Raw genomic sequence first — 13,004 nt, 5'->3', positions numbered from 1 at the left:
AATTATACATGCAACTGTAAAATATATAAAATGTTAATATATAATGGGATGGTTTTCAGTTTATTTTAAATAACCATGAACGCTTGAATAGTGTAGTCGACGAAGTACTAATTATGGTATTACAGTTTAACCATACTAAAAAGATTTATTCGTTTATGTATGTTTATTACCTAATACATTCGGTATTAACGTAGAAGTAGGCTATATAAAAGCTTTTTGACTATATTATTATGACAGCGTAAAAGCTGTGAAATCCCGTGAAAGAAAATAACGTATAAGAAACGCACAACAATGCCGGCAGAGAGAAGTGCGCTCGCCCTCGTTAAGCGTAGGCACGGACACTGAGGTATTACTTTCTAACCAGCTCTTCTGGTTGAGTTCTTGTGTAGTGAAATGAAATTCAGATCGCTGAGGCTGTGTGCTTGTCTTTTTCTTTTTCTCCTCGCCGCTTGTCATTCCACCCTCCTCATTTTCTCACTACCGGTCCTTTTCTTCCCCGCCTTGTAGTCTATCTACAGTTGCGGGCCGGGCAAAACATGGATGAATTGAAGGTCACCCTGGTGCTGGGCCGCTAAGGTCAGCGCCGACCGTGCAGCCTCAGGTGTCGGCAGAGGGTACGCCGGCTCGGCTCCTCTCTTCACCTGATGAGATCCGATCCAATAATAGCCATTGTTAATTGTAATTGTTAGCCTTTAATGAGACGCCCTGTGGGAGCACACAGACCCCCACCTGCTCTCCGCGGTAATACCGATGGTCCCCGCGAATGCCAGAACGCGCATCCTCTCCCCTGCCTCTATCTCTTGTTATGAAGTATTGCGTTTCAGTCGCACAATAAGCACTTATGTTCGCCTGCAGCTTTGATCCTGCAGAGCCCTAGAAATGCACCTGACAGTGAACTGTGATGTAACCGAAGTGAGTCAGGTAACAATTCGGCGGTACTGTACGTCCATACACAGGGAGAAGAGCTCTCTTCCAGAACCGGCCATTTAGATATACAGTCACCACAGAATGACTTAGTCAACGGCCATAAATGATAACAGGACTCGCAGTGTTTGTTTCATTTGATGACTCAAAAAGATCCCTTGGCCAAAAGTGATGGAGAAAAATTGCTACAGGTTTTTGTTAAATTCTGATAGAATAAAACGCAACAATGCACAACGTATTTATTGAATATGCTGTTTACGCAACATTTACTTTTTGTAAAGTACGTGGCAGGAGTTTTGTTCATTTTTAGATCTTCAGCGGGTTGTGTACGATGAAGCTGAATGTAAGATAAATATTTTATAGTAGACCTATGATATTTAAACATTTATTGGCCATTTTCTTAACGAGAAATGATATAAATTGTGTTCACAATTACGAGATTTGGTAAAAATTGTTTCATTCAATGCCGATTTACTTATTTATTATTTTTTTAAGTTATCGGTTTTAAGAAGACGAGACAAAATGCGTAGAACGGTCCAAGATATTTGGGCAGTTCCGCCGAAATTCCCTGCAAATGAAAATAAAAATGATTTTCTATAAAGACTCAGCTTGCGAATAACAAGCTGACGTTTTCTTTAAATTATCGATCACAAGCTCTTTATAATGCAGTTTATTTTAAGGCACAGAGGAAAGGCTGGTGAATGGCACGGATACCACCTATACTACCAATTAGTCGCGCGCGCAAAAGCGCACCTTCTTTGCGGCGGCTGGGTTCATATTCGGCTCAAGGGAGCGAATATATTAGTATCACGCTGTCCACTGACCTCTGTGGATGCGCACGATAACATTCACCACAAACCATTTGCAGCACAGCATTAAAGGACGACATATATACAGTCCGAATTGGCGCTGATCTTAAAACTTTTTTTAAACTCCTTTTCACGGACATGAAATAAGGTAGACACAAGGGAAATCATCATTCTCTCTGCAAAACGAACTCCACTGTTTATCTATTTGAGCTATTAACTATAAATACTATTTAAATTATTTATGATTACACATATATATTGTGTTCGCACTTAACCTATTTTATATTTGATGCGTGTTTATGGAGAAATAGATAGAATTGTATTTTCAATGTGTCAAAGCGGAATGGTCCTGAACTTTGTTAATTCCGGAGGGACTTTTCTGTACATCAGTCTTACTTGTCCTCGCTGATAACAAAACCGCACCAAGGCGATATATGGCCGTTGGCGACATGGTTCAAGAACAAGGATGTAATATTTCTTATAGAGCAAAATTTGTTCTTGGGGAAAATACATGAAAAAGAATTTCAATAAAATCGTTATATAATTTCTGATCAAATGCATCTGAGCTGTGCAAAAACGCCATGCCGTGATGTAGCCTCATTAACGAAAATAAGAAATTAAAAATAATTCTGTAAATGATGGCTCTCTAATGATTGTAAATAGCTCCTTATTTTAAATTAGATGGAAATATTTCATTTGTACTAGCGGAACAGGTGTGGGTAAAAGTTTGAAACAATTAGCAAATGAAGACAGTCGTGCTGATTGTTGTAAAGCATTTAGCACTTTTAAATAAATTTTTCCTCTGTGGAGAATATCAAATTTGAAATACGCATCATTTATTTTAATAGAGGATTCGTGCAAAGGAACGTCCCTAATTAAAAATGGCCCGTTTCAAAGGTCAGTATGTGGTTTCTTATAGTGGTCTAGGGTACTCAGGACTCTCAGGCGTGTCGCATTTTTCCAGCACTCCGAGCCCTACTAGTCTAGAGCAGACAGATCGAGCAAATATCAAAGCAGGCGCGATCTTCAGTTGCATATTTGTCTAGACTCCAAAAGAGGCTCAGAGGCCTCTTGGGCATTAACCAGATTTTTTTCTTCTTGTACGGAATCTCGTCTGGTAAATGTGCATGCAACCTGGATATTTTCAGGAAGGTCTGTAAAAAAAAAACAACAAAGTTTATTTATATGTTGAGCGCCACACAAAGACGCGCGGCATCCATTAAACTATGTTGCGTCCGTAAACCGCGCACATGCTGTGCATATTTATCAGTTTTTATTGTTATTTTTTTTTGCTCCCCAGCCGCATAGAACGCACTGTTTTTTTTAAGAGCCAGCATGATGCGGTCTCACCTTGTCAGTTTCCGACGCCGTCTTTTCACCTTCACAGCCCACCTCCAGCTCATTACACATACAGCGCGAGCTCTTTGCCATTGTGGGGCAGCGCCGCGCGAGCCGCGCACGCAGATACACTATCGGAAATTTTCTGCCTACACGTATTTATTCAATCGATTATTTCGAAATGCATCATCATGGCTAATTTCTCTTCACAATGTCTCCATTGTTCATTAAGGTGGTTCAAAGTTCATGTGCGCGTTATTTTCCACAATACGTTTTTGAATATATAAAAACAATACATATCATTCATCTTCAGCTGGTCAGGAAGTACACATCTGTTTTATACGGTTGTATATTTTTATATCTCGGAATACGATTTATTTATTTATTTATTTATTTATAATAATTATTATTAACAGCAACAACATCTTTGGCCAAGGAACCACCGAGGACGGCTCGGACAACCAACGAGAGTGCCATGATGTCTCAGCCTCTAAATAGTTAACATTGTAAAGAGAAGAGTTATAGGTATTTTTAAGTAAATCGTAATTGCTGCCTGAAAAAAGTTTCAGCAAGAATAAAGGGGTCTTCCACTGTCAGAGCACATGCGATGTTTTCACAGCCATTGGAAACTGCATAAGGAGTATCCCACGTTTTAACTCCCTCTCTTGGTATCCCCCCCCCCCCCCCCCCCCCCCCCCTTTATGTCGCCACTGATGCAAGTGAGGGACCCCGGTTCGGGGATGAGTTCCGAGGCTAATTTACCTTTAGCCCCATCACGGTGGGCTGCACCACTGCGCAAAAGAGAAGAGGGTTTATTTAGCGAGGAAAAAAAATTAATAATAATAAAAAAAACACAAATAAACGTAAACACCCAGGTGACGTTTAGCGTTTAGTGTCAACAGCTGCCTGGTGGCTGAGGGATGAACCGCAAGTACTGGGCCAAATGACACCGGAGGAGGAATCTTTGTCCATCTTTATTCTTCGTTTACACTGAAATAATACACAAATATATTTAAGCAGGGGTATGCAGTGGTACAGGGCCTATCTATCAGTAAGAAGGAGAGACATGGATGTTGTAATTCTTTTTGTTTATATACAAAATACAAAAACCGATATTGGTGGTTGGAGTACAGCTGTAGGAATGAAGCTGGGAATGTCTGCAGTCTCTGTAGACCTGGACAGGGCGGCGATCTGCTTCTCGCTCCGGGATTTATGGTCTGCGGCCTGTTTATGAAGAGCAGCTCAGTCAATCCTCCTTTCCAGCTGACGGAGCACGTGGGAGCGGGATGCAAGAGAAGCCCAGGGATTTTTTGGAAAAATATTCGCTGTGATGAAGATGTTGTTTTGCCCACATAAAGCGTCACGGCGGCCGAACCGCTTCCAAACCAAACCCACGCTTTGCGTCAGTAGTTGACTGGTGTCGTTCCCGAAAACCGTCGCCTCCAGTCGCATGGAAATAAAATACATGCTCGTTGTTTTGTCATAGTGTCAAAAAGAAGAAAGATTTGTTTGCACACTGTTCCCTGCTAAATTAAAGTGATTTACCTTTAGGACTCCAGGCTAACAAATGAAATTTGTTGTGGAGGATAGAATTACTGCTTAAGATGTCAGGCAGAGTTGCCTCCCCTTGAATCCAACCCTGGAATGATGCAAGCACGGTTTACGGAGGTTCGTAGTGTATCCCCATCACGGCTACTAAGATTCCCCCTTTCGGATTAACAGCCCTCTCTGCAGCGTAAACCCCCCACTTTCAGCGATGTTAGATTGCATGTGGTCACAGATTGGTCTGTCTGAACAGACTGGTGGGATCCTTTCGTTTCACAGGAGGTGTTTTTTTTTTGGTGGGGGGGGCGGGGCGGGGAGTGGTGTTGATTATACAATTACTTAAATTGGTTGAGCAGTTTGTCCTGTCCCACGTCGTGGTGTTTGAAGTTCTGCTGAAGACCTCAGGCCTGTTTATTAAGGAGACGGGGGGGGCCCCGATTTGGCCAGTAACATTTCTTGTTTCCCCTGGGTGCTGCGGCCCTTTCTGAGCGTGTGCGTGGATTTGCCTTCCGGGACAGAAGTGTCAAAAGGTTTAATATTTCAGGGCATTGTAAAAATATATATATTCCTGTGATTTTCACAGATGTGCCTAGTTATTTGTGCAGAAATAAGTGCGATTCCACACAAAGATTTCAAGGCTTGAATCCATCTGATTACACTTTTCTCTTGTGACAGCCCCCCCCCCCCCCCCCCCCCCCACCCCTCGGAATAGAAGAACGACACATTTTACCCAAAAACCTTTTTTTTTAACTCAGTGGGGAGCAGTTGAGCTGGGACTATTGTCAGCCCCCATGATGAATTAACTTCAAGAATGTTAGGGTTATCCACTGAATCCACTTTTTAATTTATTAGCAATTGTGTAAGCAGGGTCAGCGGCGTTAAATGGGATGTCAGTGACTGAAACACAATTTCAAGGTAAATAATAAGCACTAAAACGACTGGGTAACCTGAGCAGCACCTTGTGAGGGCCCGGGTGGAGGGAGAGAGGGAGAGGGAGAGAGGAAGAGAGCGAGAGAGAGAGGGAGAGAGAGAAGGAGACAGAGAGAGAGTTCCAGCCGGGGTCCTGGACAGTGCGTACGGAAAAAGGATTTACAACCGGTGGCATGTTAGCAAAGCTTATTTACAGATCTCATTTCTCATTTTCCCTGTAAGAAATTGGGTTTAATTCACCTTGAGCTGAAGGCAGTACCCATCTGGAGGATCTCGACAATTGAGGAGAACATCCAGCGATACTAATCTCCGTATACAGTCCTCTACACTTGTTTACGATAATACTTATTATTTAGATCCAGGTGTAAAATGGACTAAGGCAGACTGAGTTTATAAAAAGTATAAAAAGCACAAAGAAATTATATGCAGAATAAACACTCCTGACTCTGTGCTGGCGAGCTGTGGCATTGATATTAATGCGGGGCTCATCGTGCCGTGATTTGTGGGACGCGTGTGTCTTTCTCGGCAGTTCTGGATATCTGTGCACCTCTGTGGAGCACATCGTGTATCCCGGAAACAAACCGATATCCATGCTGATTTGCGGTAGTTTAACGGGCGGGTTGGGGGTCCTGTCGGACTTTCTTTTGGCCGTCCACTCGTCTCCACCCACCACCCCGAATCTGGGGATCCCCCTCCAGGCCGCCCCCATTGCTGAGCCGGGCAGCCACCAGCGCGCTTTTCCTGTGGCTCTGAGTCCAGTTAGCAGAGCGTCCATAATTCATGGTGGACTGGGGGGCTGGAATCCAGCTAGCTTGATTTGCGTGGCTGTCTGGGGCTAAGTGGGGGCGACTCAGGGTTAGGGTGGGGGTAGACAGTGGGGCAGGTAACACACCAGCCTGGTCGTACCTTGCAGCCTGGTCTTATTTCGCATTATCGAGCATGACTCAATCTGCAAGCCCCAGTTATGTTGCACATTAAGCAGTAGTGTCATAAGCAGGGCTGTACTGGGGAAGCCAATCAAACTGTGGTTTTCTGCTTATAGAAAAAAAACTAAACACAAAACAGAGAATGTGATTGGTGGAAGCAGAGCCATTTCCGCCAACCACAACCAAAACCCAAGCTGGCCTCCCAGTTTGGTACGTCAGCAGGTTGTTACGAGCCAGACCCCCTCCTTTAATAGGTGACACTGTTGGTTTGTGGGCTTTTAGCTCCAGGGTTGGGTGTGTCTGACCATTGGTCAGTAGAGTGTAGAGTGCGATCCATTTTTCTGGAACGTGCCTTTAACCCGGCCACCCTACAGGACATTGGTGAAAGTGCAGAAAACAGGGACAGAGAACACAATTACACAATTACACAATTTCACAATTTCTCAATTTCTCAATTTCACAATTTCACAATTACACAATTTCACAATTTCACAATTACACAATTTCACAATTACACATATTAATTGCCATAAACACATATAACATGTAAACTGCTGCAAAACTATACATATAAAAATCATATTAATAAAATATGTATTTTATTACACATAATAAAAGCACGGGGGGGCTTGGGGGTGGCGCTCAGTGTCTTAGTCTCGCTGGTGCCACAAGCTCAGTTTTACTTCCACCGGTCAACTCCATGGGGCCAGGATCAGCATAGCGAAGGTGAAGGGAAGCGACCAGGCATCCAAAGTGACCAACTTCCAAAGTGACACCCCCCACATCCTGCCCGTCCCACCCCATCTGTGGCGCTGGTTGGCCGGGGTGCTTAATGGCAAATCACATTGAGTTATCGCATCACTCCCGTAGGCAGGGGACAAAGCTAAAGCTATGGACGATTCTGATCCCTTAAGGGGGGTGGGGGGGGGGGGGCAGGACAGTAGATTAGGGGGGGGGGGGGGGGCTTTGGAGTCATCCGGCATGACAACAAAGCACCTGGATTTGTGTCTTTGATAATATCCCCTTGACAGATGACCGGCAAAGCACCCAAATCAAACATGCCTTTAAATGGAAGCCCGAGAGGGACAAAAAGAGGGAAGCAGGGGCCCACAGGGCTCACCATTTGACTTGGTGTTTTCAGATTAAGAGAGGAGATTAAACTTTTTTTTTTTCTCGACGCCAGCAACTTGAGCTGCTTTGTTAGGGAGTGGGTAGATTCGAGCTGTTTTGTCCTCACACCACAAACAGACACTTAATCCTGACAGACAGCAGAACTTGACATCAATTTGTCCCTGGGGGGGGGGGAGCCGGCAAGCTCCCGGTGACTCGCTTGAGTCCTGTGGCCCCTCCTCCCTCCTTTTTTTCAACCCTGTGTGTGTGTGTGTGTGTGTGTTTTTTTTTTCTTTCAGCGTTCAATGCCATGGTAATAAATCCACGGGCAGGACTCCTGTGCCACGTGTCGCCACTCGCGGCCACTTTCGGCCACATCTCGGAAAATTCTAGACGGTTTTCACGTGGCGTTTTAGGGTTAATTAAGCGTATGGGGAATGGCGTCAGTAACATTAGACTGAGAATTAACTGCTGTGAAAATGTCCCATACATAAAGTGATTAAAAGGCTACGTGTGTGGGGGGGGGTGGGATGGGATGGAGTTTGTGTTCCCATGATGCATTGCTGCATTGCAGTCATAAGGGGAGGGGCCATGCATCCCTGCTTGTCTGCTGTTGCCCCAGCTGTCCTAAAAAGGAGGGGGGCTGGCTGAGGGGTTCAGGGAGGGGGGTGGATGGAGACCCTCATTTTCCTTTTTTTGGCCCGATGTAGAAAGCAGAACAGGCCGGGGTGAGGGGAAGGACACGACGCCTTGTAAAACACATGCTCTTAATATCAGGGCCATAAAGCTTGTAAAATTAAAAGCTGTTTTGAGAAACTGAGAGATATTTATGTGTGTGCGCAGGATGGAGCGCATTTTCTTGCCAGGCGGGGGAATCGGCGCAGGTACGGATCAGTGGTGTGGGGGCTGGTGGGGGGAGTAGTGCCTGTAGCATCACGATGGAAGCTCAGATCTACAAGAGCAGGAAGTTCAGCCCAGACGTGCTCTAAACGTCCCAAACAACCTTATGGAATGCGCAGCGGAGTTCGTAAGAATGACATCAGCGGAATGACGTATTCTGAAACGCACGTGGATGAGCGTCTCATTGCCACCTCCCGCGCCCTACGTGTGGCTGGTAGCCTCACCTACATCCGGCCCGACTTGGGACTGCGTCGATGACATTTATCTTAGATGTAGCTCCTCAGTGATGGGAACAATCCATTCTGAGCTCATTTTCATGCTTCCACTAGCTGCCATTTCTGTCTTTAGATCAACAGCCATGGGTTAAGTGCCGTCAATCACAGAGAGTGTGATTTTGAAGTGCAAAATTCAGAAATGTTACATTTTGGGAATGTTTTGTTTTTCCCCCAGCCCTGTCCCGGGAATTTTGTTCACTTCAGCTGACGTTATTTGTAGATTTGAAGGCTCTCGCTGTGCGCAGTTATTTATGTATTCCCATGTATAAGGTGTCAGCTGGCTCCACCTTCTTGGAGTGCGCCTTCCCCAGCAAGAAACCTCCAGATGTAAAGAGGCTTGGATGGAGGAGGGGGGTGGTGGAGGTGGAGGGGGTGGGGGGGGGGGTGGGGCTCTGAAGTCATGCCGAGATTTATCGTTGATCTGATCTCACACTGTGACTGCTCCGTGGGGCCTGTCCGCACGCTGGATGGATGTGAGCGCAGCTACGCCCGATCACAGCGGCGACGGCTAGTTACTCAAATATAATAAACACGTGTGACGTGTGCGCACCGGGCCAAACAAAAATCTCCGCTGGAATTTACAACCTCGACGTCCCGTCAGTCTCTGGGAAGTCCGACGAATTCTGTTAGGTAATGATTGGGAGGGGAGGGGGGGTTCTGTAGTCACCATGACAACGGGATACCCCCCCCCCCACCCATATTCCCAGCCAGGCCATCAGACCTCTAGCTGAGGCCTTCAACAAGACCCCGTCCAGACTGGACCTGAGTCTGTAGTTCTGTAAGCTGGATGTGGACCCTCTGATGCTGGGACCATCGGTGGAGGAGTAATATATCGCATTTTTATTGCAGGAGAATTCCAGTACCTCCCCTCCAAACCTCCTCCCCCCCCAAGCCTGATGGATCCCAGCATTTTCTCAGACCCAGGCAGGTCATCTCTCACCCATTTGGCTCTGATTAAGGCACCGGCCTGCTGGAGATAGGAGGGAGGCAGGGAGGGACGGGGGGGGGGGGGGGGGGAATCAATGACAGAATGCTGAATGACAGTGTGATGGCTAGAATAGGATGACCTGGGAGAGAAAGGGAATCCTGGGCCAGATTGGAGGGAAAGGGAGAGAGGAGAGATCAGGGAAGTTCAGGAAAAGCCATAGTGGTGTGGTGGTCCTGGGGGGGCGCAGATAAAACCGGCCCGCATTGTGTCTCTGTCTGCCACTGTCATCTGGAGGGGCACCTTTACTCGATACTCTGCCCCCTACTGGTAAATATCTGCAACAGCCTTCGCCCTGTAGTTAAATTAAAGAGGCCAGCCGGGTGTGCTGGTGATAGCAGGGGTGGCAGCCTGAAGAGCGGTACGTTGGCGGCCTGCCGGGATAATTGGCCACTGTAGGCAAACAGCGGCTGCTGGGCCACAGCAGGCCGCCATAGGCGGGGCTCATTGGGCACTGGCAGCCTGGGGGGAGACGCACAGGCAAGCACATGGGGGACGCACACGCAATCGAGGCATGATTATGGACGATGGACGCATTTCGGTGGGAATGGTGCCTTATGCATGTGTCACGTGGATCGCTCGGTGATGGCACACTGAGAAGTGGGTCTGACATATCTTACCCTTACGAAAGGCCGTGTGGGAGGAACCTTTTGTAGTAGTTTTGTTTCATGAGTCTACCTTAATGAGATAATCCCCCCCCCTTGGCCTGAGTGAATACAGCCCCCAGTATTACTGCTGATTGCTTTGTAACCATCATAATTGTGACAGGAACCAAGAGTCTCGTGACAGCATGGTAATTGAAACACTTCCTTAAATCTGCTCTCTCCCACTCTAATTTAATAAAGTATTATTTTTTAATTATGCCAGATCGTCTGATATTATTATTCACTTTGGATAAAACGAGAGCAAGTGGACCAAGCTACGAGGAACATTCCGGCAGAGGATTTCTTTTGGGTCCCTGGTGTTTGAGGGGTGGGTTACTGATTAGGCAACACAGGGTCACCAGGGACTGGTGGAGGTGCACGGGCATTCTGTGTGGCACGAGGGTCTTTCCATGATGTATTGCCCGCCCACTTCACTCTCATTGGTCCACAGTGAATCGAGATACAGGGCAACAACCAATGAGATACATGTATATAACCTCATGGTCCCCACAGGAGCTGTAAACCTCATATAGACTACCTGCTATCTGAAATACTTTCAGACACATGTTCGACTCCCTGCTTTTAATATATGTTGTTTTCCCACAATGCATTGGGAGCATCAAGTACATCAATAACACAGAGGCTGTAAATGTGTACTGTATATTTATGTTTTTACAGTGGTTTGCGCTATTTTAACTTTTAATTTTTTTCTTGGTGTCTCGTAGTCTCCCTTTATATGGGATTTTTATATTTTATAAATAGATCAAATTTCGCTGGCTTCCGTTTCTCTAACCGTACACTCAACCGCATGAAGTATCTGAAGTAAAATATTATTTTGCAGTTCATTGCCGTCCAATCACTTGGTTTCTGGGAGGGTTAATGTTCTAGTATCTAGGTAATAAGAACTGCTTATATCCTTAGAACCCCAAGAGTAGCGTATAAATCATTATTGCCATTAATGTCTTATGACTTATTCAAATTAGTTTTTCCTTGCCATTGTCCACCCATGCCTCTGTTAAATCCCCAAGCATTAATTGACTTCACTTCACTCATATAGGCTATGTCTCAAAACTAATTAATGGTGGAGTTTATAAGCAATTACTGCACTCTTGATAAACTTATACACTGTTAACGGCACAATCTGAATAAAACATGAAAGTGAAATTATGATGTATGACGGGAAAGGATAGAACTGACTTTCGTTTACTTGGAAGATGCTTTTTTTAGTGAGAGGGATAGAGTTCATACTAAACCAGGCTCTCGATGAGTAAAAATTCCGAACAGAATTCGAATGGGAAATGCGCAAATTCGTGAACTTAAAAGATATATTTCTGTTACAATTACAACAAAAATGTTGTAGTCGGTCTTCCAGTTTTATTAGTCTAGTAAATCTACATTTGTCTAGTTTTTATTTATTTGCCTACATTTATCTGTATAGGTATATGCAGTCACAAAGCAAACTCACAGTATTATCAAGCAATAAAAATAACGTTTATATTTAAACCATCTGTAATTAATGTTGATTAAAAAAATGCGTATTTTTTTCTAATAGCGTAATAAACAATTTAAATTAGAAAAGGCCTGAAGTAAATTTCATACTTCGTCAAATTTTATATGTGTATGACTGCATGGCATGTGGAATATCTAATTGTCATTTTAATTTCTGCATTTCCTAGTGCGTTCTGAGTTTCTGTTTGAAATAACTGGGATTGGTATAGATGGGCGACGATGGTATTTCATGTAGCACGAGTGTCATTTTATATTTGGGTTACAGGGCCTGTTTTATATTCTAAAGCCGAGGTGCTTTCTGGGTTCTGACCGTCCATCCTGACGTTTAAAGACGCTTCTCTCTCGCAAAACAACCTGAACAGATGTGTAATAATTGGTGGTGCGTTGGGATGGGCGACAGGAAAACTTAGGCCTTGAACCTCTATCCATATAGACCACTTACTATGTGTTTTGACCGCTGCCGCTACTTTTAATGACATTTAATTTTAATAGGTGATTTTATGACTTTATGTATCTCCAAACAGAAGTGGAAAAGAATATAGCGCCACGAAAACTAAAGCTCAGCTTGAACTTGTCTGTATATATAAAAAGTTTTTGGGTCCTTCATTCATAGCGTTATAAATCTTCCTAGTCGTGATTTTCCAATATTAAAATGCTCATATTTCGAATTATATTTCGACAATAAATAAATCGTAGCTTCCACCCCTTTAAATGAATAAAATTCCAAATATCGCGAATTTAGTAATGGGCATATTTGCGTAAGCATTGTTGTGTTACATGCGCTTCTTTTAAAATTAATGGCGTAATTTAATCTGGTTACTCAAATTCAGCTCCTTTTAGCCGGATGTGTTATTTTAAAACGTTTATATAGGTTTACGATTCTGTCAAATATTTATGGTGTTAAAATATAAAGCCTTTTTGTATAGCTAACAACTTGGGCAGATTTTATAGGACAACTTATGTCCTTTTTTCCCTACAAATCCGTGTGTTTTAATGTTTGTTGGCTAGCTTTTAAGGTGACGGATTCGCCAAGCATCTGAATATTCGTGACATCAGACAAACCCGGCCCTGGGTCTGTAATGGGAAATGTTTTTACGCAAGATATGCGA

Source organism: Brienomyrus brachyistius, chromosome 3 (genome assembly GCF_023856365.1).
Source record: "Brienomyrus brachyistius isolate T26 chromosome 3, BBRACH_0.4, whole genome shotgun sequence".
Taxonomy (NCBI): Eukaryota; Metazoa; Chordata; class Actinopteri; order Osteoglossiformes; family Mormyridae; genus Brienomyrus; species Brienomyrus brachyistius.
The sequence above is the reverse complement of the archived record's forward strand: the minus strand, read 5'-3'. Positions refer to the sequence as shown.